This window comes from Magnolia sinica, chromosome 3, assembly GCF_029962835.1.
Source record: "Magnolia sinica isolate HGM2019 chromosome 3, MsV1, whole genome shotgun sequence".
Classification (NCBI taxonomy): domain Eukaryota; kingdom Viridiplantae; phylum Streptophyta; class Magnoliopsida; order Magnoliales; family Magnoliaceae; genus Magnolia; species Magnolia sinica.
The window spans coordinates 29,318,134-29,344,094 of NC_080575.1; the positions used below are offsets into that span (position 1 = coordinate 29,318,134).

Below are 25,961 nucleotides of genomic sequence, written 5' to 3' on the forward strand. Positions count from 1 at the left end.
TAGGAGAGTTAAGAGTTCATTTTTGTATGCTCTTTTGTTTTAGGAAAACATTTGTATTTTTTTATTTTTTATTTAGAAAAGAGAAAGATATATGCATGTAATGAAAATTTAAATGAAACGAGAAAAGATTTTTTTTAAAATTGTGCCCTGTATCATCTGTGTTTGTGTCTAGATTTTTGTGCCAATGTGCAGTAATTAGAATTATGGCTCATCTAGTGTTTTGACTTGTGACTTGAGTATGCCTTAAGAAAATCCTTAATTCCCGGAGGGATCATGCAGTTGAAACAATTGCCTTTCAAAGTCAGTTAGATGTTGTAGAATCCTTATCTTTGACTGTATTTCCTCTTATTCTTGACATGTAGTTGTCTACTGAGCTGTCTTGGACTTGTCTTCTGATACTTTTTTTTTTCTTTTCTTTTAGCCATTTTTGCATGTGTAACCCTTTAATTTTTCACTACAATCGGCTTTTCCCGTCATTTTTTCTCATGGCGCCCTTGCGGGTTTTCACCATGTCCCGGGTATTTCATCTTGCCTGCCCTTTGGCAGCTGTGTTGTTTTTACCTTCGACACCCTTTCAGGTTTTCACCAAGTCCATTATGTGCCCATTGTTTTTACTCGAAGCATCCTTTCGGGTTTTTACTTTGCCCATTTTTCTTAGGCATATTTCTTTTTTCTTTTTTCTTTTTTGCAATGGTAAAGGGGTCAGAATTCCATCATTGTCAACCAACAGGCAGCTATTCCAACCTTTTCTTGAGTTACAATGGTAAAGCTGTTAACCTCATCCTGGCTCATCTTGAGGTGAAGGGGTGGTTGTTTTTTTTTAGGGTCGATATTTTGTGTTTTTCTCTGGATTGCATGCTCTTTATTTTTCCCTTATTTCCTTTCTTTTTATTGTATTTTCACTCTTCTTTTTTTTTATAAAAAAAAAAAACCCTTTGTTCGAAGCTTTATTTTTAGTGGACAAGGAATGGTAATTTTCAGGATGACCAGCTTTGGTCAGTTGACTTTATCTTTACTAATGTAATTGTAGAGGTTATGCTCCCCTATTCATCTAGGGTAGGTAGGAGTTTAATCGTCGGTGTTGAATCTTGAATTTTCAGAGGAAGTCATCCATCTTATTGTTGATGAAGGGCGAACCATTGTTAGTGATGATGGCATGTGGGATTCCGAATTGGTTGATGATGTTGTTCTTTATAAACTCGATTACTTAAGACGCTACTATAGTGGTGTAGGATGTTGTTTCTATCCATTTAGTGAAGTAGTACAAGTATGTATTTGTGACCATTTGAAGCTTTCGGATTTACCTTTCTAATGATATTAATACCCCGCCATGGTGTAGTTAGGTTATATAGCTCTGAGGTTGGGGCATGTATTTGATTCGCATGCTCTTGACACTCGAAACACTTCCCGACGTGTTGATAATAGTCTATCTCTATATTCCTCCAGTAGTAACCTAGTCGTAGAATCTTCTTTTCCATCATGTGGCCATTCATGTGCAGGCTGCATACTCAATTGTGGATTTCTTCTATAATCTTTACAGCTTCCGATTTGTTGACACATCTTAAGAGGGTTTGATTGAGGAATTGGTTGGATCTCTTCAAACTTATGAGTTGAATTTCAAAGCTCATAAGATCAAGTCAATTGCCCTCAAGTCTAAATCAAATGTTTTAAATGAAAGTTTAGATGATGAGGAAAATGAGGACGATATAGCGATGTTGGCAAATAAATTTTATAAAATTTTTAAAAATATGAAAAAAATAATAATTTTCAAAACCGTTTGATAAAAGAAAAGGAAATTCAAACTATTGAAAATCTAAATTTAAAGACACCTAATGCTACAATTGTTCTGTATTTGGGCATCTTGCTTTAACATGTCCTAAGAAGGATAAATCGAGAAGAAATGGCATGATTACTACTTGGGATGAATCATCAGAATCTGAACCTAATTCAAAAACTAATGAATCAGATCAGGAAAATGTAAAAGCACCTAATGCCTTTATGACTATAGCCAGAGTCACTTCTTCAGAAGATTGTGAAACATTTGATTATGAAACTCATGAAAGTGACTCTAAAAAGGAAGATGATCTTCAAGAAGCTTATGATGCACTTTACAGAGAAAGTTGCAAGATTGTGGCAAAATTAAAAATGCAAAAGAAAAAATGTGAGGAATTACAATTAGAGCTTGAAAATATTGTTTTGAGAAAATTTCATATTTCTGACTGTTTTGAAAATTGTAAATCTGAAAATGAAAAATGAAAATTTGAAGTTTCTTCACTTAAGAGTTCAAAGGATACTTGGAAATATACCCAAGGAGACCAGAAACTTGAAAAACTGCTAACTTCATCTCGCCGAAATGGTGACAAGTTTGGACTTGGCTATATTAGAGATAATAATCTAAAATCTAAGAATTCTGCTCGTACCCTTGTAAAAGGAGAATCCTCGAACTCTAATACAGAAACTTTAAATGAGTTAAATCATAAAAATAATACTTTCAATAGTACAAAACCCTTTCAAGAATCCTCTAATGTAAAAACATTTGCCAACAACCACATATATCAAAGGAGGGAAAATAAAAATCCTCCTCTTGCTAATAAATTTGTGGACTTGCTTAAAAAGTTGTTAAAATCCAACTCAAGTAAGGATGGAGTAAAAAGAAATAAGAGAAATCCTAACTCCCAAAAATATCGAAGGGAAAGAAACCCTCTAAAGCCTAGAACCGTCATGAAATGGATTCTAAAGGTAAAGTGTCTTGTTATCCATACGCTTTCAAAGCTAGTAGCCATTCAAGATGGTACGTGGACAGTGGATGTTCTAGACATATGACATGTGATAAACCCATTCTCTCAAATATCAACCAAATCGATGATGGCTCAGTTACATTCGGAGATGGTAGCAATTGCGAGATCATCGGCAAAGGTAATGTAAATCTTCCCAATTTACCTATCTTCGAAAATGTGTTATATGTTAAAAGTTTAAAACATAATCTTCTTAATAAATCATAATCTTCTTAGTATATCTAAATCTGTGATAATAATTATAGTGTGAAATTTTCTGATCATGGATGTGAGATAATAAATAAAGAAGGACATGTGATATTAAATGGTCACAAAACGTCTAAAAATTGATATATCATTGATGAGTCTTACTCAACAAACCATTCATTCTACATGGTCCAAAAAGATGAGATTAAATTATGGCATCAACATCTTGGACATGAAGGAGAAAGAGCGTTCCTTTACTCCCAAGGATTCAATTGTTCCTAAGGATCTCCTCTTTCCTTGATTCGTAAATCGCCACTTACCAGGCTCAGTCGAAGATGAGCCTGGCTGGGAAAAGAGAGGCCAAGAACCGAGTCTCTACTCACGGCAAATGAGTTAACCAGCTCCTACACCTTCTGCCCATCCTTATTGAGAAAGGAACTTATTAGAAATCAAAGCAAGAATAAGTTGAGGCCGAGAAGTAGCAACTCTCAAGGAGTTCGAAGGAATAAAAACAAAAAATGCCTGAACTACTCGACTACTCTGTTTCTCTCTTTCCTTTTGCTTCTGTAACATGGCCGATGGTCAAACTACTTTCAAATAAACTGTCTTTTTATCAATTTTTGTGTTGTTTATGTACTTGTCAGGATTCATTTTACCCTATATCATAGAAAGCCATTCTTCATCGAATTATCATTCTAGGATATCACATATTTGTGTTACTACCTTGATTGGTCATGGCTAAAGACATTCAAAGCATTCGATTGACTAGAACTTCTCACTACTATGGCTGAGGGCTCGTTGAATGATTGCTTTTGACCGATACCAAGTCATGATGTCGACCAAATTGTCGATGTTCCTTGTCGACTAGACTTCTTCTTCGAAGCTCAGCTGCCCAATACTTAGTCTCTTTTTATAGTCATTTGCTAACTGGACCACAATGAATGGGGGTTTGCACGCTACTTTTCGAGTAGACCACTTTTATTTCTGTTGCGCATTCTGACCTTTTAGGAACCGAACCGATGCTGCACCGCTTAACTCTAGTATCCCAACCATCTTACCCTATCCAATGCAAACATTTATTACTCCTAGCACTAGTTATAAAAGCATCACATATTCCAAATTTATGTTGAATTTCCAACTTTCACTCGGCCATAAGCCTTGACTTTGATAACCTCTACCATGTTTCACTCACAGTCATTGATCATTTTAAAGGAGATCTTCGAAGAGGAAATCAAATACTCATCTCAATCTCCTCTCCTTCACAACATCTATCCCTTTGCCCGGGATGCAGCTGAGGCAGCAAAAAATGATGAAACTCTATGAAAAATCCTAGAGGTTCTTTCCACCTTGTAGCACCTTAGGGATATTTATTCCAAGGCCGACTTGGAACAACGATGGTGTGCTAGCCTACTGGAGAAACAAGCGGCCATGTGCTGAGTCCAAGACCCTCTCAACCCGCTATGATGCTGCGTGGAAGGACCGATTGCATTGGGGCCGTCAATATCATTTTGATAAGGCGATGTTGCAATCATTGGAGGCCTAATGCAATGACCTCTTCATCAACCTCTCGGAGGTTGCGCACCTCTATCTAGAACGGGATCGGGCAAACTCACAAGAGCTCCTAACCTTCATCGAGTCCCAAATAGAGTTTTATCGGACTTGTGAAGAATCTAATAGGTCTGAGGAGATGAAGGCCAAGCAAGATGTTGTATCAATCAATCGACACCTTAACGTGGTGATATGCATTTGTTCACAACCTCAAGCGCAGGGTCGCGATGTAGTAATAACTTGGTGAGAACAAGGTCGAATTCATAGGGAATGGGGAACATAGTCTAGAACTAATCTAAATATAACTTGGTTATATGAGTTTTTAATCCAACGAGATAAAAAGAGTTTTGAATAATAAAGATAAAAAACTAAGGATCCAGGAATCCACCTATAGCAATCTTAACATTCAATCTACTTGATTCAATGAGAACTCGATTGGAATTAAAGTCATATCCTATCAAATTGAATGATAGAGCGGTTAAAATAGAATCTGAGCTTTCATTAGTTTAGTTCCCAAATATCCATCTAATTGTAATGATCGTAGGGAATTTAATCATCCACCATGCCCATAGACGATGATGAACAACGACTTTTACAGATCAAACAATTCCAAAGCCAATAAGATCATATCAAAAGCTTTCACAGCATTTACTATAATTTCAGTCACAATAAACCATTGAAAACTGAAAATATATCTTTATTTAAACTAAAAGATAATAGAAGTTTAACATATACTTGAATCAACGCAAACTAAACATTAAAATAAACTACAGGTTTCATCCATTAGCCTTAGCTAAGAGATTATCCTGAGAAAACTACCATCCTAGAAGAAAAACAAAAAGATCTACCAGAACTGTGAATAAATCAAAGTTGAAGAACGTTGTCGGTGCTCCACCTAGGCCTTCTCCCTTTTTGAATCTTAGAAGATGATTTGGAATAGCCTAAGGACTTCTTTAAATAGTTTTGCAACTCAAACTTTCGCATTGCCTCGGAAAAGTTTATAAACTGCCTCAAATTTACGCACTCTGCGCAACTTCGATGGTGATGACACCTTCAATGTCATCAAAGACCTTTGATGACACCTTCAATGTCATTGAACTGGCTTTGATGTCATAAAAAATTATCTATAATTGTTCAGCGAGTTGATCCTGGAATTCATAAATTATCGATGTCATCGAAGTTTATTTTGAAAATTATTTCAGGACTTTCTCTTTTAAACTTGGAGTTTCAGAATATCATTTTTCTGGCCAATTTTTAGGATTCCTTTTCTTTACTTCAAACCTTCGATTCTCTTCATTCATCACTTAGTTTCCTTAGATCTTTGGCATGCGAATTCTTCATTAATGACTGACAAATCTTTAATTCTTCATTATCTTCTCTTGAGCTCTAAATCTATCCTTTTAAGCGCATATTCATCATAAGCTTCCGAATCACCTTGCATGGCAAAACGTATATAATTAAATCAAATTATTAATTAAATGCCAGGAAAATTAATGTAATTGAATGGTTAAATATGCAATATTTGAGTCTTAACAGCCTTCTTCACTAGACCACGGTCGAGCGTTTGTGGTGTAGGAGCAAGCAAGTGCAGGCTTGGGAGGCAAATGAGTCGGTCACTAAGTAATTCGAAGAGCTCAAGGTGGCCTACCTTTGAACTAGCCGATTGGTCGATTATATCTCCCATTTTTCTGTTTTCTTTTTTATTTGTAATTAAGGGGCCGATAATTGAAGGCCCTTTTCCTGTAATACAAATTTATTTTCCTTTATTCTATTACGTGTGGTAGGACATTGTAGTTCTTTCTTTTTTGTATTTATTTTGCTTGTCCTTACGCTACCTCCCATAAAGAGGGATAGTATGTTTTCAAGAATCGACCATTAATTAGAGCCTTCGCGACTTTCCCGTTTATGTCCTTCAAGATATAGGCTCCACCCTTAAGGATCTGAATGACAATATATGGTTCATCCCATGTGGGAGACCATATCTTACCCAAAGCATTGTTTGTATACCCGATTGGCAATATGACTTTCCAAACATTATCTCCCTCCCCAAAGGACTTTCCTTTTACTCTCTTATTGTATGCTTGAGCAATGGTTGATTTTTTGTTAAGGACATGATTAAGGGGCTTTCATTTGCGATTTGTCTAGGTTTCGTCCACTTAATCATCAACTCGACTAACATCACCTCTGTAAACTCGGGAGGGGTTAACTTGGCCTGATGTGCAATTTTCAAAGATGGCACAATGATTTTCAGCGGTACCATTGGCTTCATGGTGATTGATTCTGGAATCTTAAACCAATGGATAATGGTACTTTAGATGAATTCTATGATTTCTCTATGGCTAACCCCTTTCATGGGTTTTGCCTCTACCCATTTGGTGAAATAATCATTTGCCACGATGATAAATGAATCCATGTGTGTTGAAGGTGGGTGGATCCGACCCATCAGATCGATCGCCCATCCTCGAAAAGGCCAAGGCTTGATGATTGAATGAATTTTGGTTGCTGGCACATGTTAAATCAACTCGTTCTTTTAGAAAACCTCACAACCTTTGGCATATCAGATGTAGTCGACCATCATTGTTGGCCAAAAATACCCATAACACCTAAATGTAAGCCTCATTTTCTTCTTGCCTGGTGAGCCCCACATATCCCTTCATGAACCTCACCCATTACCAATAATGCTTCTTTTTTTGGATAAACATTGGAGTGAAATCCCATTGGCCCCTTTTTCGGTATAGTTCACTGTCAATCATAAAATAATTAGTGGCCGATATCCTCATATCCCTACCGACCTTAGCGCGTGGGCTTTGGAGTTAACCCATGAGAGGAGCTCTCTAGTCGTCTTCTTCTATCTCGACCCAAAATGTCTCCATAACAATTTCCCTTTTGAAAACTGATGGTAGAGACCTCCTCTAGATGGTAATCGTCCTTTTGGCCGATCCCCTCAAGACATCAAGCCCTATTGCTAACTATGCCATTTCATTAACATCCATGTTATGATCCCTAGTAACATGCATCAGTTCTACTTCCTCAAAACTATCCATCATCTGAGATGCTAATGCATAGTATGGTAAAAGGGCTGCACTGGTACACTTAAAAAGCCCTGCCATTTGGTTGATGACTAACTGTGAATCACCTATAATTATCACACTTCTTACACCCAACTCCATCAATAATTCTAGGCCGATTATCATAGCTTTGTACTTGGCACGATTATTAGTGCACTTGAACTCTAATTTAAATGCAAATTCTTACCTATTTTCATTTGTTGCAATTAAGATGACTCCGGCTCCTGATGCTTTGTGAGTCTTTGATCCATCAAAGATCCACTTCCATGGGGTTAAATGTATGTAATATATATCTAAAACACCTAGAAAATTTTGATCCTGCATGTCAGACAGATGGTCGCCTAAGAAATTAGCTATGGCTTGACCTTTTACTGCCTTTTGGGGAACATAACAAAGATCAAATTTGGACAAAGCCAACACCCATTTGCTAATTCATCCATTCAAAAATGGTCGATTCAACATGTATTTCACTAAATCGGTCATTACTATTACATTTACTTTTTTGACCAGTAAATAATGTGTTAATTTGATAGCCGCGAAGTACAATGATAGGCATAACTTTTCTATAGAAGAATATCATTTCTCAGTATTGAGAAGTGTTCAGCTCAGATAATAAACATCACACTCTTTTCGGTCGTTGTCGTCTTGCGCTAGGAGGGCTTCGACTGACTCTACTGATTCTTTAACATACAACTTGAGCGGTCGACCTTCAACTGGCGGCATTAACACTAGTGGCTTCATCAGATACTCCTTAATCTTCTCAAAAGCCTACTGATGCTCTTCCTCCCATTTAAATTCAAGCCTTTGCTTCAATTTTACCAATGGAGAAAATATATTAGTCTTCCATGCACAGTTAGATATAAACCATAGCATAAAGTTAACCTGGCCTAGGAACCGATGTAGCTCTGGTTTGTTCCTCGGTGGATGAGTGTTTATAATCGTTTGAGCCTTGTTCTGATCGACCTCGATCCCTTGCTAATGCACCAAGAATCACAGGAAATTACTAGGTGAGACCCCAAAAGCATACTTAGGGTTCATTTTTAGCTTATGGAGTCTCATTCGCTCGAATGATTTACACAATTGAGCTAAAGGTGACTCTCTATGTCGGCCGACTTTACTACTATGTCGTCAACATGAATATCCATAAACTAGCCGATCATATCATGGAATATGACATTCATTGCCCTCTGATTTGTGGCCATGCATTTTTAAGCCCAAAGGGCATTACCACCCAACATTAAGTCCCTAGGGGGCCTGGGCACCTAAATACCATTTTAGGTACATCATCCAATGCAATATAAATTTGATTGTACCCATAATGGCCATCCATGATGGACAACTAGATGTCTGGCACCCCTATTGATCAGTTGATCGATCACCGACATTGGATATTCATCCTTTGGCATTGCTAGGTTTAAATTTCAAAAGTCGATTCAAACCCACAACTTACCATTCTTTTTTTTTTTTAATGATCGAGATATATTCGAGATCCAATCGACATACTTAATGGACCTGATGAAACCAACCTTCAACATTCGTTCGATCTCTTCTTTTATTTTATGGGTTACTTTTCTTGTCATCTGCTTGGGCGACTATTTATATAGTCGATACCCTTCTTTTATAGGTAGCCTATGCTCGCCAAGCTTTGGTCGAGTCCTGGCATCTCATGGTAATTCCATGCGAAGCAATTGACAAACTCTTTGAGCAAATTGGTCAATTGTACTTTATTTTCGGACCTAATTGTTAGTGCTATGGTTATTTGTTCCTTTGATTGTCAAATTTTGTTGTACAGTATGTGTCTTGTGTAGCACCATTGATATATCTATTCAAGGCAATGCATTACACGTATAAGGACAATGCTCAAGTCAAGTACAATGATCGACTTCAAGAACTGCAAGATCAAGTACATTGTTTAGAGTTTTAAAACTACATCGAAAGACAAGATCATGTTCAAGACTCAAGGTGAAGTACAACTCAAGAACTACAGATTTAAGCTTCCAAAAACCTCAAGTTCAAGCTTCATCATGTGTCAAGAACTCAAGCTTCATGAACTTCAAAGGTCATACAACATCTGAAGAAAAAGAAGGTTCAATGTTCATACTTCATGTTTAAAGGTATGAATGACCTTAGATTGACCTTAGGGTAGGTCATTTCGGATACATAGGTCAATTGCTTATTTTATAAGTGTTTTGGTCTATTCTACAACTAGTCCTAGAACTGGCTCGACCAGTCTAAGAAATTCTAAGACCAGTCTTAAGTTGTTGCAAAATTTCAGAATTTTTTGGTTGAGCTACGACCAGTCTTAGAGTCTGCTTGACCGGTCGTGTGAATAGTGTCAACTCGTTCAAGACCAGTCCAGTAGCTACGACTCAAACTCCAGCAACGAATTCTGGTTTCTCATGACTAGTCATGTGCAAGTCATGACCAGTCGTGAAGGCCTCACGACCGGTCGTGAAGTGCCTACGACCAGTCATAAAACGGTTTTATCCGATCGCGCTCAAAATTTTAAAAATCAGTTCGTCCTACAACCAGTCGTAGTGTCCACAGGACCAATCGTAGACGTGATTTTTGCAACTATTAATAGAGCACGATTTTCAGAGTTTGATATGCAATTCAAGTGAAATCAAGGCATCACTCTGAGAGATAAGTTAGTATTCATTTTAAGCTAAATTGTGTTCATTTGATATTCTCTTTTTATTAGCTTTTTATATTTGATTTTGTTTCTACATTTCAATCTGATTTGAAAGAGGAATTGTGATATTCCACTTCTTGGAATCAAAATCAAATAGAGCTAGCCCAACTTGATTTAATTTAAAATCAATTAGAACCTATAACCATTTTAAAGTGAGTATTGGATATTGAACTTCTATTCGAACTTCTACTCCGACTTGGTTCTTCCGGGCTGCAATAAAAGGAGAAATCTAGGTATTTTACATTTGTGTAAATCTTTTATGTTTTTGGTTTCTTTGAGATTAAGCCAGAAAAATCTCTAAGTGTTGGTTATCTAAGGAGAGCCAGAAAACTCAGAGTGTGGGGTTTTTGAATTGTGTAAGCCCACTTGAAAGACACAATTATGAGGGTTTTAGGTGAACCTGTGAAAAACCTATTTTCATAGTGAAACGCTAATATCTATTGTGTGAGGATATTAGGAGTGGAGTAGCAAGTTGTGTGGTTGTTGTTTAACAGTTGGTGAACACACAGGCGAACCACTATAATTCTTTGTCTTGTGATATTTGCTATATCTTTTATAATTCAAAGTTGTGGGATGTATGTGTGGATGTGAATGTTATAATATTTACATTTCAAGCATTGTGGGGAATGTCGTAATAGTTTAGACTTTCATTCTTACTATTTACTTTTTAGTCCTCTTCAGTTTAAGATATTGATACTTAAACCGTTCTAGTAAGGTTGTCCTGACATAAACCCTTGGTTTTTATGATGCAAGGTTATCCTTCAAACAACATTTGTATCAACCTCTCAAGACTAGAATTTTGAGGTTGCTTTACATTTCCGTACTGTGATTTGTTTAAAGTACTATCTTTCCTTTATTCATTTAAATTCCACTGTTAAAGTTTTAATTTGGCATAGTCCTATTCCCCCCCCCCCCCCCCCCCAGGACATATAGCTTGGCCTTTTCACTAAGTAATCCATTGACAAACGTAGGTTTTAGGTCTTTCTCTGTTCCTAGGTTCACCTCCACTCCACTAAGGGCTTATGAACTTGGGCTTGTGAATCCTCCAGCTTATTAGGGTCTTCTCTAAGCTCCGTGTCTTTTTCTTTAATTGAGACATTTGTAAGATCCATAACCTTGCGAGACCTTCTATACACTTCTACTTAAATAATGGCATATTCCTAGCGGACCAGATCAATGAGTTATGATCGTTATCCTACTTTTGTACCGCAATACCCCGAGACTTGTATCCTAACGACCGCGCGGGCGTTATGATTCTAACGCCGTACGACACTCCATTTCGACCCTTAGATTTGAAGTTACAATTTTGGCACAATTCGAAATAGGTCGTACAATGCACGCAGGCCCCACTTACACAAATCTCCATGTTGTTAAATTAATCAATCCATTAATCAATCAATCCATCAATCCATCAATACATCCATTAATCAAGTCATCCATCACTCATGTTACTCTCTCCCCATTAGTCAAACAAACCCATGCCATTCTCATACAACCCATACCCCTACCTATACTAGCAATCATTCTCTTATTCTTTTTCTCCCCATTTTACCACTCCATCTTCCCCTTATTCCCTCCCTATCCTAAAATCTCTACCACAATAACTCCCTAACTCCCTCTCATTTTTACCATTTCCTAGCAAGAGTAGAGAGGGATTCAGAGAGAGAGAGAGAGAGAGAGAGAGAGAGAGAGATATTAAAAAGATTAGGGACAAATTAGGAGAGAGAGAAGAAAGAAAGATTAGGGAGATATTAAGAGAAAAGAAAGAGAGCTTGTGGGAGTATTAGGATAGATAAAGAGAGTAAGAGTAAGAAAATAGAGAAAAGTGAGATTTAAGAAGATTAGGGGTGAAGAGGAACTTGGTTGGCCATCCGATCACCGATCCGAGACAATCCAACTGTCCATCCTTCTAAGTGAGTGCATGGGAGGGTCAAAACCCTATCATTCTTAGTGATTTCTCTATTTTGGTGAGCCCATAAGGGTGGGACTCACCTTGATCATATATTGAGTATGTGGTGGACCCCATAGTGGCGGGGGACTACCCCGATGGCTGAATCTATTTCCATTCCTTTCCCTTTCTTTTCTTATTCTCATGGTGTCGTGGGACCCACAAGTGGGCTACACTATTGGAGAGGTGTCCCGCACGCTATCATAGCGTGGACCACCTTGTGTGGCCCATTATGATATTTATTTTCTATTTAAACCAATTGATTGTGTAAGCGCACTTAGATGGTGAAAATATACCAAAAATGAATGTGATCCAAAGCTTCTTGGCCCCACCATGAGTTGGACATTCAAATTGATGGAGTGGATTTCCTAGGTGGGCCCTACCTCACCCTTAAAACACAAGAGAGAGAGGGGTAGTGGCACTGTCCCTAGACACAACAATGTCTAGAGACATCTCTATCACTATTTACCTTATAAAGCAACCATGTGGGCTTTTTTAGTGGGCCTCATCATGATGTATATATATCATCCACACCGTCCATCCGATTTCCCTTCTCATTTTAGGCATTGAGCTAAAAAATGAAGCTAATCCGAATCACAGGTGGGCCATACCACAAATGCTAAGGGGTTGGGTTACCCACGTCATTTCTTACTTTTTGCATGGGAGTTTTAAAGTGAGTTTTCACTTGCAGGACCCATATTGATGTATTTCTTAGATCCACACCATCCATCCATCTGCTGACTCATTTTAGCCGTGGAGCCCAAAAATCAACCATCAGGTGGACCACACCACAACCGATGGTGGGAGTGGGAGCCCCCCTCACATCAACCATGCAGATGTGGGGTGGGGGCGTCCCAACCATGGACCCCACCTTGATGTATTTGTTTAATCCACCACCTTCCCCATGTTGTTTCAGGTTATGAGACTAAAAATGAGATACATCTGAGTTCTTAGTGGACCGTACCGAGAGAAACAAAGTCACACTGTTAGAACTTTCTAAGGGTGACTGTTGTGTGTAGTTGGTGGACCTACCCATCATTGGACTCATTTGATCCATAGAGAGCTGGCCGATATAATGGACGGAATGGATTATCCACTAGTGGACCCCATATAGTAGAAAACAATATATATATATATATATCAAGGAAGAAAGGAAAAAAACAAAAAAGATGTCCCTAGGCCCAGTGACGTGAGGGGTGAAAGACCATTTGGGCTGCCTCCACACATGGACCCCACCATGATGAATTTGTTTAATCTACACCATTCACTATCTTCTCCATATAATTTTAATCCATGTGCTAAAATTTGAGGCAAATCTGAGTCTAGAGTGGGCCACACTAAGGGAAACAACACTGCCAAAACTGCGAATTCATGGTGGATTTGCAAAAATCGCTTAGTTTAACGACGGATTTAATCCGTCGCTAAAGGAAAAGTCTGTCGCCAATCCTGTCTTTCTCAAAAATTTGTAGTTCATTAGTAGACTTTTGCGACGGACCGAAATCCGTCGCTAAAATCTGATTTACAACGGATTGTGGTCCGTCGTAAAATGGCGAAGGAATAAATCTGTCGCAAAGTTGCTTTTGCGGCGGAATCAGTCGCAAATTCCCAAAATAGCAATTTACGACGGTTTTTAGTTGCTTTTGCGACGGATCAGGTCCGTCGTAAAAGGACTTTCACCTCTTTCTTTTTTTCATTTTTTTAAGAATATGGTGGAAAATTGTGTTTTTTTTTTTTAGTCTAATGATCGTTTTTTAATAGAATTTCAGTGGTTTAATTGTACATATTTGTATTAACAATTGATTGAATGCAAAAACAAAAAACAAAAAAAAATTGTTTTTATATCAAATGAGTGGAAATTATTATTTAAAAAAAAAATTTAAAACTAATATTTAAATTATTTGTAATATCACATGAAAAAAAAATATTGAGAAGTTTAGAAAATTTAACAATGTTTGAGAAAAAAATGAGATATTAAAAAATAAAAATCGTGATTTAATAAAAATCTATTTTGTGGGAAAAAAAAGAAATTTAATAAAGTTGATAATTTTCAAAAAAAAAGAATTTAATTTCGAGAAAAAAATAATATCCTGAAAAATAAAATTAAAAAGATTTTAAAAAATGTGAAAATTTTGACAATGTTGAAAAATGAAAATATTTTGAAAAAAAAAAATGAGAGTTTGTATTTTGAAAAATAAAATAAAATTGACGAGTTCGATAAAAATTGACGAGTTCGAAAAAAATGCGTTAAAGAAAAATGAAGAAGTTTAGAAAGAATTGAAAATTTTAAAATAAAAAGATATTAAAAAATCAATACTTTAACAAAAAACAAACATTTTGAAACGAAAAATAAAGAAGTTGAAAAAATTTGTGATTTTGAAAAATAATTGAAAATGTTCAAAATTTGAAATTAAAAGAAAAAGTTATTTATAAAAACACTGAGATTTTGATATATATATATATATATATATATATATATATATATATATATATATATATATATATATATATATATATATATATATATATATATATATATCATTTTAAAAAAGAAAATTGAAAAGTTGAAAAGAAAATGATGCTTTTGAAGAAAAAAAATTGGTATTTTGGAATTTTTGAGAAAAAAAATTAAAGTTTGAGAATTTTTTTGAGATTTTGAAAATAAAAATTCAGAATTTGTATTTTATTTTTTTTGAAATATTTTATAATAAAATTGATATTTTGTTAAAGGTTTTCAAAGAAAAATTAAGAGTAAAAAAATATACATTTTGAAAAAAATGTTATTTTTAAATGGAAATTGAAATTTATCTGTGAAAAAAAATATTTTTTAATAAATTAGTAGGCACATCCACTAATCGAACCTTTAACCGTTTTTGGACAATCTAATTAGTCCATATTGAAGAGTAAATAACTTCAGTTGTTTAAATCAAATTTCACTCAAATTGTTGATCAATCTTATATGCCCAATATCTTTCTTAGATGTAGCCTGATCAGGGCGAGTAACTAGTCAAATTGAGGGTATTGATTAGTAAAATAGAGTGAATGGACTAGATATATAAAATGGGCCAAATATTCTGGTCAAAATTGTGACCCAACTTGTGGACCTCTCGAGAACCTAAGAATTAATGTTAGTAAGTTTTGTGGGCCCCATCATGATGTGTGTCGAACATCAACACCGTGCATTTGATGTGTCCCCTTTAGGTTATGAGATATCTCAAAAATCATCCGCATACGAAACTCAGGTGGGCCATACCATCTAAAACTATGTGAAGACATCCTAAAAAAATATAAAAGCACTTGGTGGGGCCCACATGAGTTTTGGATGCGGCTGAAACTTGGTCTGACCCCTCATCCAAGTGGGACACACATAATGAGTGGGTTGGATATGTGAATCACATTTAGGCAGGTCAATATATGATTATGAATGTTATAAGTAAACCCCCCTCCGCTACATTTAAGCGAGTTACTTATTACCCTTACCAGAGTAAACTCTGTGGGGTCCACCGTTATTTATTTATTTTATCCACTCCGTTCATCCATGTTAACAGATGATTTGAGGTCTAAAGAACAAAAAGGAAGCGTATATAAAGCTCAAGTGGACCACACCACGGGAAATAGTGTGATTGAACCTCTACCATTGAAAAATTCTTGGAGGCCATATAAGTTTTGGATCAAGCTGATGTTTGTGTTTTCTCTTCATCCATATCTTTTTGATATTATGAACAACCTTTAACCATTTTTGGACAATCTAATTAGTTCATATTGAAGAGTAAATAACTTTGGATGTTTAAATCAAATTTCACTCAAATTATTGATCAATCTTGTATGCCTAATATCTTTCTCAAATGTAGCCTGATCGGGCCGAGTAACTAGTCAAATTAAGGGTTCAGTAAAATAGAGTGAATAGACTAGACATATAAAATGGGCCAAATATTCTGGTCAAACTTGTGACCCAACTTATTGACCTCGCGAGAACCTAAGAATTGATGTAAGTTTTGTGGGCCCCATCATGATGTATGTCGAACATCAACACCGTGTATTTGATGTGTCCCCTTTAGGTTATGAGATATCTTAAAAATCATCTGTATACGAAACTCAGGTGGGCCATACCATTTAAAACCATGTGAAGACATCCTAAAAAAATATAAAAGCACTTGGTGGGGCCCACATGAGTTTTGGATGCGGCTGAAACTTGGTCTGACCCCTCATCCAAGTGGGACACACATAATGAGTGGGTTGGATATGTGAATCACATTTAGGCAGGCCCAATATATGATTATGAATGTTTTAAGGAAACCCCTCTCCACTCTATTTAGGTGAGTTACTAATTACCCTTGGCATGCTTAGTAAATTTTGTGGGGTCCACTATTATTTATTTATTTTATCCACTCTATTCATCCATGTTAACAGATAATTTGAGGTCTAAAGAACAAAGAGGAAGCATATCCAAAGCTCAAGTGGACCACACCACAGGAAATGGTGTGATTGAACATCTACCATTGAAAAATTCTTGGAGGCCATAGAAGTTTGGGGTTAAGCACATGTTTGTGTTTTCTCATCATTCACATCTTTTTGATATTATGAACATGTTGGATGGCAAATAAACATTACTGTGGGCCCAAGGAAGGTATCAACTATAGAAATCATTATTCCCGGCTGTTTCATGTGGCATGGTCCACTTGAGCTTTGGATTTACCAAAAATTTGGGATCAACCCACACCGGTCATCCATTTTTCGAGATCATTTTAGAGAATTATCCAAAAAATGAATCATTTCTAAAGATTAAATGGACCACACCACAAAGACCAGCAGAGATGATGATTTTCACTGTTAAAAAATTTGTAGTGCCACCATAATGTTTATTTTCCATCCAATCTATTCATAAGGTCACAAAGACCTGGATGAAGAGGAAAAACAAATTTCGTTTTCATCCAAAACTTCTGTGACCCCCAAAAGGTGGGTTTCAATGGTAGACATTCAATCCCCCACATGCTTTCAATCATGTGGTCCACTTGATCGTTAGATCTGTCTTATTTTTTGTCTCAAGCCTTACGACTAGCTCACCATATGGATGGACAGTTTGGATATAACACATACCTCATGATAGGACCACAAAACTTGCTGACGTAACCCAGCCCCCTCTCTCAAGGGGGCGAATTGGCTACTGACAAGTTGAGTAGGGAGACTGCTCCTGAAGTGACGTCACCAAGTTCTATGGGCCTCACCATGATGTATGTTTTATATCCACACCATCCATCCATCTGGAGAGATCATTTTAGGGTAAGATCTAAAGAATGAGTCCCATCCAAAGCTCATGTGGACCCAACCAGTGAAAACAGTGGGGAGAGTGACACCACCGTTAAAAACTTCTAATGAGGGCTGGTTACTGGTTGGGGCGCCGGCCCTAACCAACCCCTCTGTCATCCGCGTCTCTCTCTATCTCTCTCTCTCTCTCTTTGCGCCTCTCCTCTTCCTCTGTCTTCCTCCATCTCTCCTCTCTCTCTCTTTGGGCCTCTCCCTCTCTCTCTCTACGCCTCTCCCTCTAAAAAAGGATGGATGGGATAGATTTCACACAAACATATCAGTGGGCCCACCCAGCATACTTGCACAGGAACTTCCTGCGAAAGGCTTTCGCAGGAAATCCACGTCCATAACCTGTCTGTAGCTAATCCGCGTCCCCCTCCCCTCTCCTCTCTCTCTTGCCCTAATCCTCTCTCTCTCTCTCTCTCTCTCTCTCTCTCTCTCTCTCTCTCTCTCTCTCTCTCTCTCTCTCTCGTCCTAATCCCCTCTCCCTCCTCTCTCTTCCTCTCGATCTCTCTTCCTGCTCTGTGTGTGTGTGTGTGTCTGTCTCCTTAACCTTTCTTGTGTCTTTGATCCACGAACGCCCTACCTATGCACGCCCTCGCTCTCTCTCTCTCTCTAAAGCTCGGTTGAAGACTATTTATTGAACGTGAGGTATTTCTCTCTCTCTCTCTCTCTCTCTCTCTCTCTCTCTCTCTCAATCTCAATGCCGATTTAGGAATTTGGGGATCTAGTAATTTATGGATTTTTGATTTGATGCGGACCCTCATTTAGGGATTTGCGGATTTTAGGGCTTACAGATTTGAATGTGGACCCCGAATTGGGGTTTTTCTGATTTTACAAATTATAGAATTGGGGATTTTAGGATTTTGGGGATCTGAGGATTTTTGGAATTGGGGATTTCACCTACTCAGTTTTGTATTACCTGATCTGGTTTACCATCCGAGTCACTCTTGACTTAGGCATACCTTCCCATTTTTCGGCCTCTTCCCCTGACGAATCAATACCAAAAATCAGACCGTTGGGCCAGCAAAAAGGTTGGGTCTGCATATGCTTTTATTGATGTAACCACTGCCTACCAACATCGTTTATTTGGGGCAAGGTTTTATTTATTTATTTATTATAAGAAGAGAAGGTCATGAAAAAATTGGTTATGGCTACTTAGATTACATGCAGTTGAGAAAAGTTTTTTTTTTTTTTTTTTTAAGAAGAGAAGGTCATGAAAATTATGTCTCAGGATAACTGTAACTATACTGCAAATATAAGTGTATGACTGGCCCACATTTAAAGCTCAAGTGTGGACCCACCTTAATGTATGTAACATCGGCCCTATCCATCAGTTTCGTGATCAGCTCATGCTAGGATGAGAGGCACCATAAGCAGTTGGGGTTAAACAACTACCATAACCTTCTAGGGGTGCGCAAACATTTTGTTTTAGGCCAACATTTGTGTTTTCCATTCACCTTGGTGAGAGTAAACTTATGAATAGGCTAGATGGAATATTAACATCATCGTTAACCCTAAAAAGTTTTCAATGGTGGGTGTTTCCATTCCACTCTTCTTCTTTTTTTTCCTCTCTCTCTCTCTCTCTCTCTCTCTGGTTTGGTCCCCTTGAGTTTTGGATCTTCCTGATTTATTTTTAGTCTTTACTTCCTAGCATGATATAACAAAACTGATGGGATGGAGTAGACGTCATGTAGATATCATGGTGAGTGGTAAGAAATTGGATTTGTCTTTTACCTTGACATGTAGAAGCATACCATCAGCTTGACCTTTCGGATTATCATGCATTCATAGTAATATTCACGCATTGTTCAAAAACTAGAGATGTGTGGGCCCATATGGTTTTGTACAAACTGTCAAATGGCTTACTTTAATGTGAGAGATGTTCCATTGCCCTCGAGAGGATACTCATGCTGCTAGTTGCACTCGGACACTTGGACAGATCAATCCATTGACTTAGAATGTTCCTTGGGTTTTAATGCACATTTCAAGGGTTACCATGCAAACATCACACTGATTGGACAAATACAAAACACTTGATCAATGGTCATTAATGCTTGTTCAGTACTGCATGCCTAAACAGCTATGCCCAAACAGCTATGCAGGCATACACAGAGGATTGGTAATCCTACAAGTGTGTGTAGCTCAGAATTGATAAACATACTCACATGTACAGTACAAATCTGTTTGGAAAATCTAAGCCATCCATTAGATGGGCGCCACCAAGTATTGCCCCCAACATTTATGCTTGTTTTTCCATTTATGCTTGTTCTAACATTGTTATCAATTCCCAACATCTTGGCCTTTTGGTCCCTTGCCCTACCAAATTGCATTGTTATTGACAAATAGATGAAGGATCAAATAGGATACATGATGAAAGAGAAATACCTTTAACCTGTGTTTGGTTGCACTATTGAAGTGAATTGCAATTACATTAGTTTCCATATTGAAGGACTTAGATCAAAACTGCAATTACATTATTTTCAAATTGGACGCAAATCGAAAGCAACTTCAACTAGAGGACTACTTATTACGGATACCATCTTACGCTTTGGTCATTTAGAACTAGTTATTGCAATTCAAGATTCAATAATGCATTTGAGGAAGGCCTTAGTTATTATTTCACTACAGATTTAAGAAAAAGGTAATGAGAGGATCCAAGAACCTTTAACAAAATTAGTTCCATACCTGTAATGGTAAGGAACCACTCAAGAGGGCCTTTGATTAGGTGTATTACAAACGTCTTATAAGAAGTTTTTAGTGCCATATCCGAAGTTATGACCTATTGTTTAATATTTTTTTTTTTTGTTCTGATAAGCTTCACCCACTTCAGTGAAATTCTTTTGTTCGAAGGATTCTTTTTCGCAGTCTGATAGATCATTTGAGAAGAACTACTTGTTTCATCTCATGATAGGTGAATAAATAATTTTATATTGTTCTGTTGCAAAATATGGTTATATAACCTATGAAATTGTCAACTAATCTATTGGGGATTATCATATCAGAATTATATCAACCAAATTTGCTGCTCATCACAAAATTTTCTGTTATTTCAGTTGGCATTTCCTGCTTTTGTTTCCTATGTTGTCTTTGGTTCATGTTTCAAAGTTGAGCATTGTAAACAACATGCTTGTTGCGATGTCTTTTGTGAATGCATAATTTTTAATTAATATTGTAAACAACATACTTGTTTGAAAGTTGAGCTAGCCTTTTGATATGTGCTTTGGTTGTTATGTTTAACTATATCCCATTTCATTAGGTGCATTTTATACATTTTGCAATGCAACATGCTGATATTGATAGTGTTCTGACATGACTAACTCTATACTATAAATCTGATTTTTATATTTTGCTTCTTGCTTGTGCCATGCCAAGTGTGAAGAGCTAGTAGCCAAGTCTGAACATCAACTTTCCCCTTTTAACCAGGCCCTGGAACTGCCGAACTAGCTATTAGCCAGGGCAAAGGCTCACATGCAACTTATCTCCAATAAAATACAAAAGGTTATATAAGTGATCAGATAAGTTTTCTAACAAACTTGGTAAGCCAGTAAGTATCTACTTACTTTATGTCATACACCTTGTTGTGGTTGCCATTTATTTTCTCTACTTTACGATCCGAATCATGTAGATATAGACATATTATTCAATATTTATAGCAATGAAATCAAACATTCAAACATAATGCAGGTTTCTTTTGATTAAAACTATATTTTAATTTTCTTGAAAAGAAGGTTGAAAATGCTGAAAACGTATGATTTTTCTTGATTTTCTTTTGCAGAATTTGAGGATTTACTTCATAACAAGTTTGTGCTTGACTGTGGATGTGTGGTTGGGTACATTTTTGGAGGCATTCGATGAATGTGCAGAGATCAGTCGACAATTTGAGATTGCTAAGGAGCCTATTTTCAACCTTGTTCCCATCTTAGGTTGGTTGAAAGTTTCAATCCACTCTCAGTGCTAGTTTCAATCCACTCGGTTGAAAGTTTTAATCATGTTTATGTTCAGGTCCAATTCCTTCCTCTTTGGTGAACCTATAAATATGTAAGGAACTGTAAGTTCTTGAAACCTTAAATTAATCTTGAATCATTTATATCTTTATCGCTTCATTTATATGCTGTCGTTAGGGTCAACTTGTAACTCCTCAGAACCCGCTCTGCCGTAAGACATTACGGTGCATGACAGTTCCCAGTAGGTTTAGTTACAAATTATTATTAAGAGTTGGTTGGATATCTTTTATTTTTAATAAATGTTGTTGATTGTTGGATGGATGATAAATGTATTTACGAATGTAAATAAAAATAAAGAACTTACAATATATATATATATATATATATATATATATATATATATAGCATGCTCACCTGTGCACGTGCGCACCTTTGCACACTTGTAATGGGTGTCTAATCTGAATGATCCATGTGATGCGGAATCCCATGAAACCCCACCAAACAAATTTTCACCTTGATTTAAAATTCTGGTAGGCCATAGCAAAGAGATGCAAATCAAGGGAGGAAACTGTTTTCATTTTTCATGGCCCACCAAAGTTTTGGATTAAAGTAAAACTTGGGCCCAGGGGGTTTCATGAGGTGTTGCTTCACATGAACGGTTTAGATTTTGGATCCACATCACGTATGATGGGTTCTCAAAAAAGTTCGCACCAGTTCCGTGCGAATTGGTGCGCAGGTGAGCATTTTCCTATATATATATATGTTATCAATGGAGGATACCTTTTTTAGGGGGGCATGAAATTTTGTAGCTTACGGTATGGTGTCCCAATATTGGTTGTATGTTACTAGTATGTAGTAGATAATACTAGGTTCATCTTGGTGTGAAGACTCCTTTGAATGAATTAGATGGTAATATAAATTTGCGAAATGGGCATGCTTCAGGGTTCGTGATTTTGATGGTGGGTCCCACCATTCACATGGCTTGGATGTCCCACAGAAGTGATACTTTTTGGTGAGAGAGGGTTGCATGCTTGGCATAAAGCTAGTTGTAGGTGCTCAATTCTCATGGAAAATGTTGTTATGTGATTGGATGCTCCAAAAATTAGGCATATCTAATCACTACGTGAGCTACACAATAGAAAACAATTGACAAACTACTAAAAAACCTCCAAATTTGAAGTGGTCACCCATGAGATGGTTGGATCAACCTGATCTTTGGGGCATCTAAATTTCAAGATGGGATGATACTTCTTGATAGGTTGAATACCACACACACCATGTGGTATGTCTCACATCCAACCTATACAATAGATGCATGCCAACATTATTAACAGACGAACCAAAATCAGTCAGATCCAATCATAAAGTGGGCAAATACATTAAAAAAAGAAGAAGAATCCAGATCCTCTAATTGTTACAAACATGAAAATCTATTTTGCTTGCATTGTGATTGGGCCACGTCATTGATTGCTGCATTATATGTAGGTAGTGATGATGTGGCCCAAACACAATGCATGCAAATAGGATTTCCTTTGTCACAAACAGCAGAGAATCCTAAATCTAAAAAATAATATACACCATTCAAAATATTTCAATTCAAGTGTAGCCCACTTGATGAATTGATTGACCTGATGTTTTGTACATGTTGGTGTGGTGCATATGTCGTTAGATGTTATACACATACCATGTGGGCCCAGTTTCAGTACTTTTTTAAAGAAAGAAATATATGAGGCCATTTTGTAATTTCATTCCTTGGACACGACCTCCATGCCATTTCTAAACGTGGAGGCGTTATTTCCCAAAATTTGATTATCCAATGTAGCTAAGAACAGAATCTAGTTTTGTATTTGTATTGTTTCAGTTAGCACTTTTTTTTTTTTTGAAGGCATGAGGATGAAATTATTTCTGCTAATCCAACAGCAGGTCACCATGAAAAGCTTCATGTTGGATAACCAAATTCATAAAACTCAAATATATTAATTTTATAACAATACCAGCTGTTTTTCTTGATAAGAGGCATGTGAAGATTTTGATTAGGAAAAAGAAAAAAAGAAGGAAAAAGATGCTATTGGTTTTCATCCGTTACAGCCAATAATGAGATTAAAATAACAAAAAATGACAAAAATCTAAATAATTGAAAGAAGGCATTGCACTCACCGAGGCCTGGATTTTCTTTTAACCCACACCTCATCCCCAGAGGTCTGTGTGACACAGGATTCTTGGGCTTTTGAGGCTCCGAAAACATGTCAATTTCCACTTGTTTTTCTGCCTCGCCGATGTCCTTCCTGGGCTCATCAATTGGAGTAACTACTGGAACTTCCTTGCCATTCCCATGTCCATTTCCATTTCCATTTCCATTCAAGCCAACATTCTTAGGACTCAAACCAAGTCCTAACCCAACTCTATCAACATTTTTCTTGAATCGTCCTTGAAAGTCTACCAAAAATTTCCTAAATAGCGATAAATTGCTTTGTCAATTTTTTCCTGAATTTGAATTTGTAAATTTGATTTCATCTTACTAAAAATGGAACAGAATCATCAGTACAAGTTATGTCAATGACCTTTACTTTTCCTGTTCTCTGTAATTGTGGGGATTATAGAACTGTTAGAAATTTTGATGTTGAGAGAAAACAATGTCCATCTTAGTTGCTCATGCTGCCTCCCCGGAAATTTTCTTCCTGTTAAATCACCAAGGTATATAACACTGATAAGCCTTGTCCATTTCTCCTGAGTTAGATGATGCCATTCACTTTCGTCTAGTTCGAAATCAAATCCTGATCTTTGAAGAGCCCTCCACGCACACTACTCTGATTCAGCTTGTGTCATTATTATGAAATGATAATACACTGGGTGATCTTGCATTGAATCTGGCCTAGTTGAGAGATTCAGCCCCACTGTTCATTTTTCATCTGTGTTTAACTCAATCATTTATATTAAATGAACTAGCATGATATGATTGTTATTTTTGCTCATATACTACAATTTTAGCATTGTATCATGGGTCTTTCATTTAGGCCATGTTTGGATAAGTGGAATCCAAGGCAAGAGAAGGGAAAAATAAATAAATAATTATCCGATGATGATTTCCATGAGAACCATTGAAACATGGATTCCAATTTTGAGTTCTTGTTTGTGTAGTAAGAGGAAATCCCATATTCCTCTCACAAAATTCATATAGTTTTTGTGCTAAGAATCCAAATAATGGAAGTGTAATGTTTTCTTGGTAGAATTCCACCCTTTTCTTTGCTATTCAAACAACATGAATAGTCACTTCAAAGGAAAACCCATTTCCACTGTTTGGCATGGAATCGATGGTTTCCAAACATAGCCTTACTCATTCTCTTTATGTTCATCATGATGTTATTGTACTTTGTATTATAACAAAATATAATTTAACGGCTTGTCCTTAACTTTCATGATTTTAGAGTAACAACTTCTTTGTGCTGTTCTTGGATGAAACAATGACCTATTCATGCGCTATATTTAAGGTGTGTATCACTTCCTTGCGAAACCATCTTTATTCAATTTAATCCTTTATTTCTAGTATGTGATAGGTGCAGTTTATAGGATTCTAACTTCCATGTTTGAACCATCTGAAAGAGCAAGGATGAAGATTTAAAGGTCGCACAGCTACGGAAAATCTCTCCTGATTGAAAAGGTGAGGCCCTTATCACCAAGTATTCTATTTAAATAGTATTTGGATGGGTTTCCATCTATTAATTTCTTATCTGACTTTGTCTGTACTTTTCGAAATGATCCAGGCCAGAATCAATGCCAGGCACGAAATTCTTGAGATTAGTTGTGGTTGGGGAAGCCTAGCTATAGAGGTTGTCAAAAGTGGTTGTAAATACACAGGCATCACATTGTCTGAGCAACAACTGAAATATGCAGAAAGGAAAGTGAAAGAAGGTAGCCTCTAGGTAGTTTATTTTATTCAAAATTCTATTTACAAAATTGTGATCTCAGTGAAAATGGATTACTAACCAAATGCTCAAATATTGATTAATCCCTTTATTTTTATTTATTTTTAGTTGTATTTAAGTGGAATCTAGAGATGAAGAATACTCATGAATATTGTTTTCTTGAAAATCAATCTTCCAAGACTGCCAAATATTTGAAAGTTGGTTTTATAAGACATGTTTGGTTGACATTCTAATTTTAATTAATTGTGTTGACATTTTCATTTATTTATTTATCTACAGATATTTTAGTGACGGACCAAATCCGTCGCTAATTTCTGAACAAGTTGAAAATCAATGACAGATTTGAGGTCCGTCACTCTACTCATATTAGTGACGGACATTATACATGGCTAATATTTTAAATGACGACTAATTCGAGTGGGTTTTTTCGAATATTAGCGATGGATTTTTTTATTTTTTGCGATGGATCTTATCCATCGCTAATATGAGACGGACCTTATACGTCACAAATTAACGACATATTTTATCCGTCGTAAAAAAAAGACCCTGTAAA

At 36.6% G+C, this 25,961-nt stretch overlaps 1 long non-coding RNA gene across 2 annotated transcripts; it reads left to right on the forward strand.

Moving 5' to 3' along the window:
* Nucleotides 1-19,684: 19,684 nt before the first annotated feature.
* Nucleotides 19,685-25,467, forward strand: LOC131239756 (uncharacterized). Of its 2 annotated transcripts, XR_009168371.1 has the most exons (5): nt 19,685-21,077; nt 21,317-21,589; nt 24,911-24,973; nt 25,086-25,143; nt 25,247-25,467. It is a non-coding gene; the product is annotated as an uncharacterized LOC131239756 (long non-coding RNA). The 2 variants fall into 2 exon arrangements; XR_009168370.1 differs by having other exon boundaries at nt 19,685-21,589.
* Nucleotides 25,468-25,961: the final 494 nt, after the last annotated feature.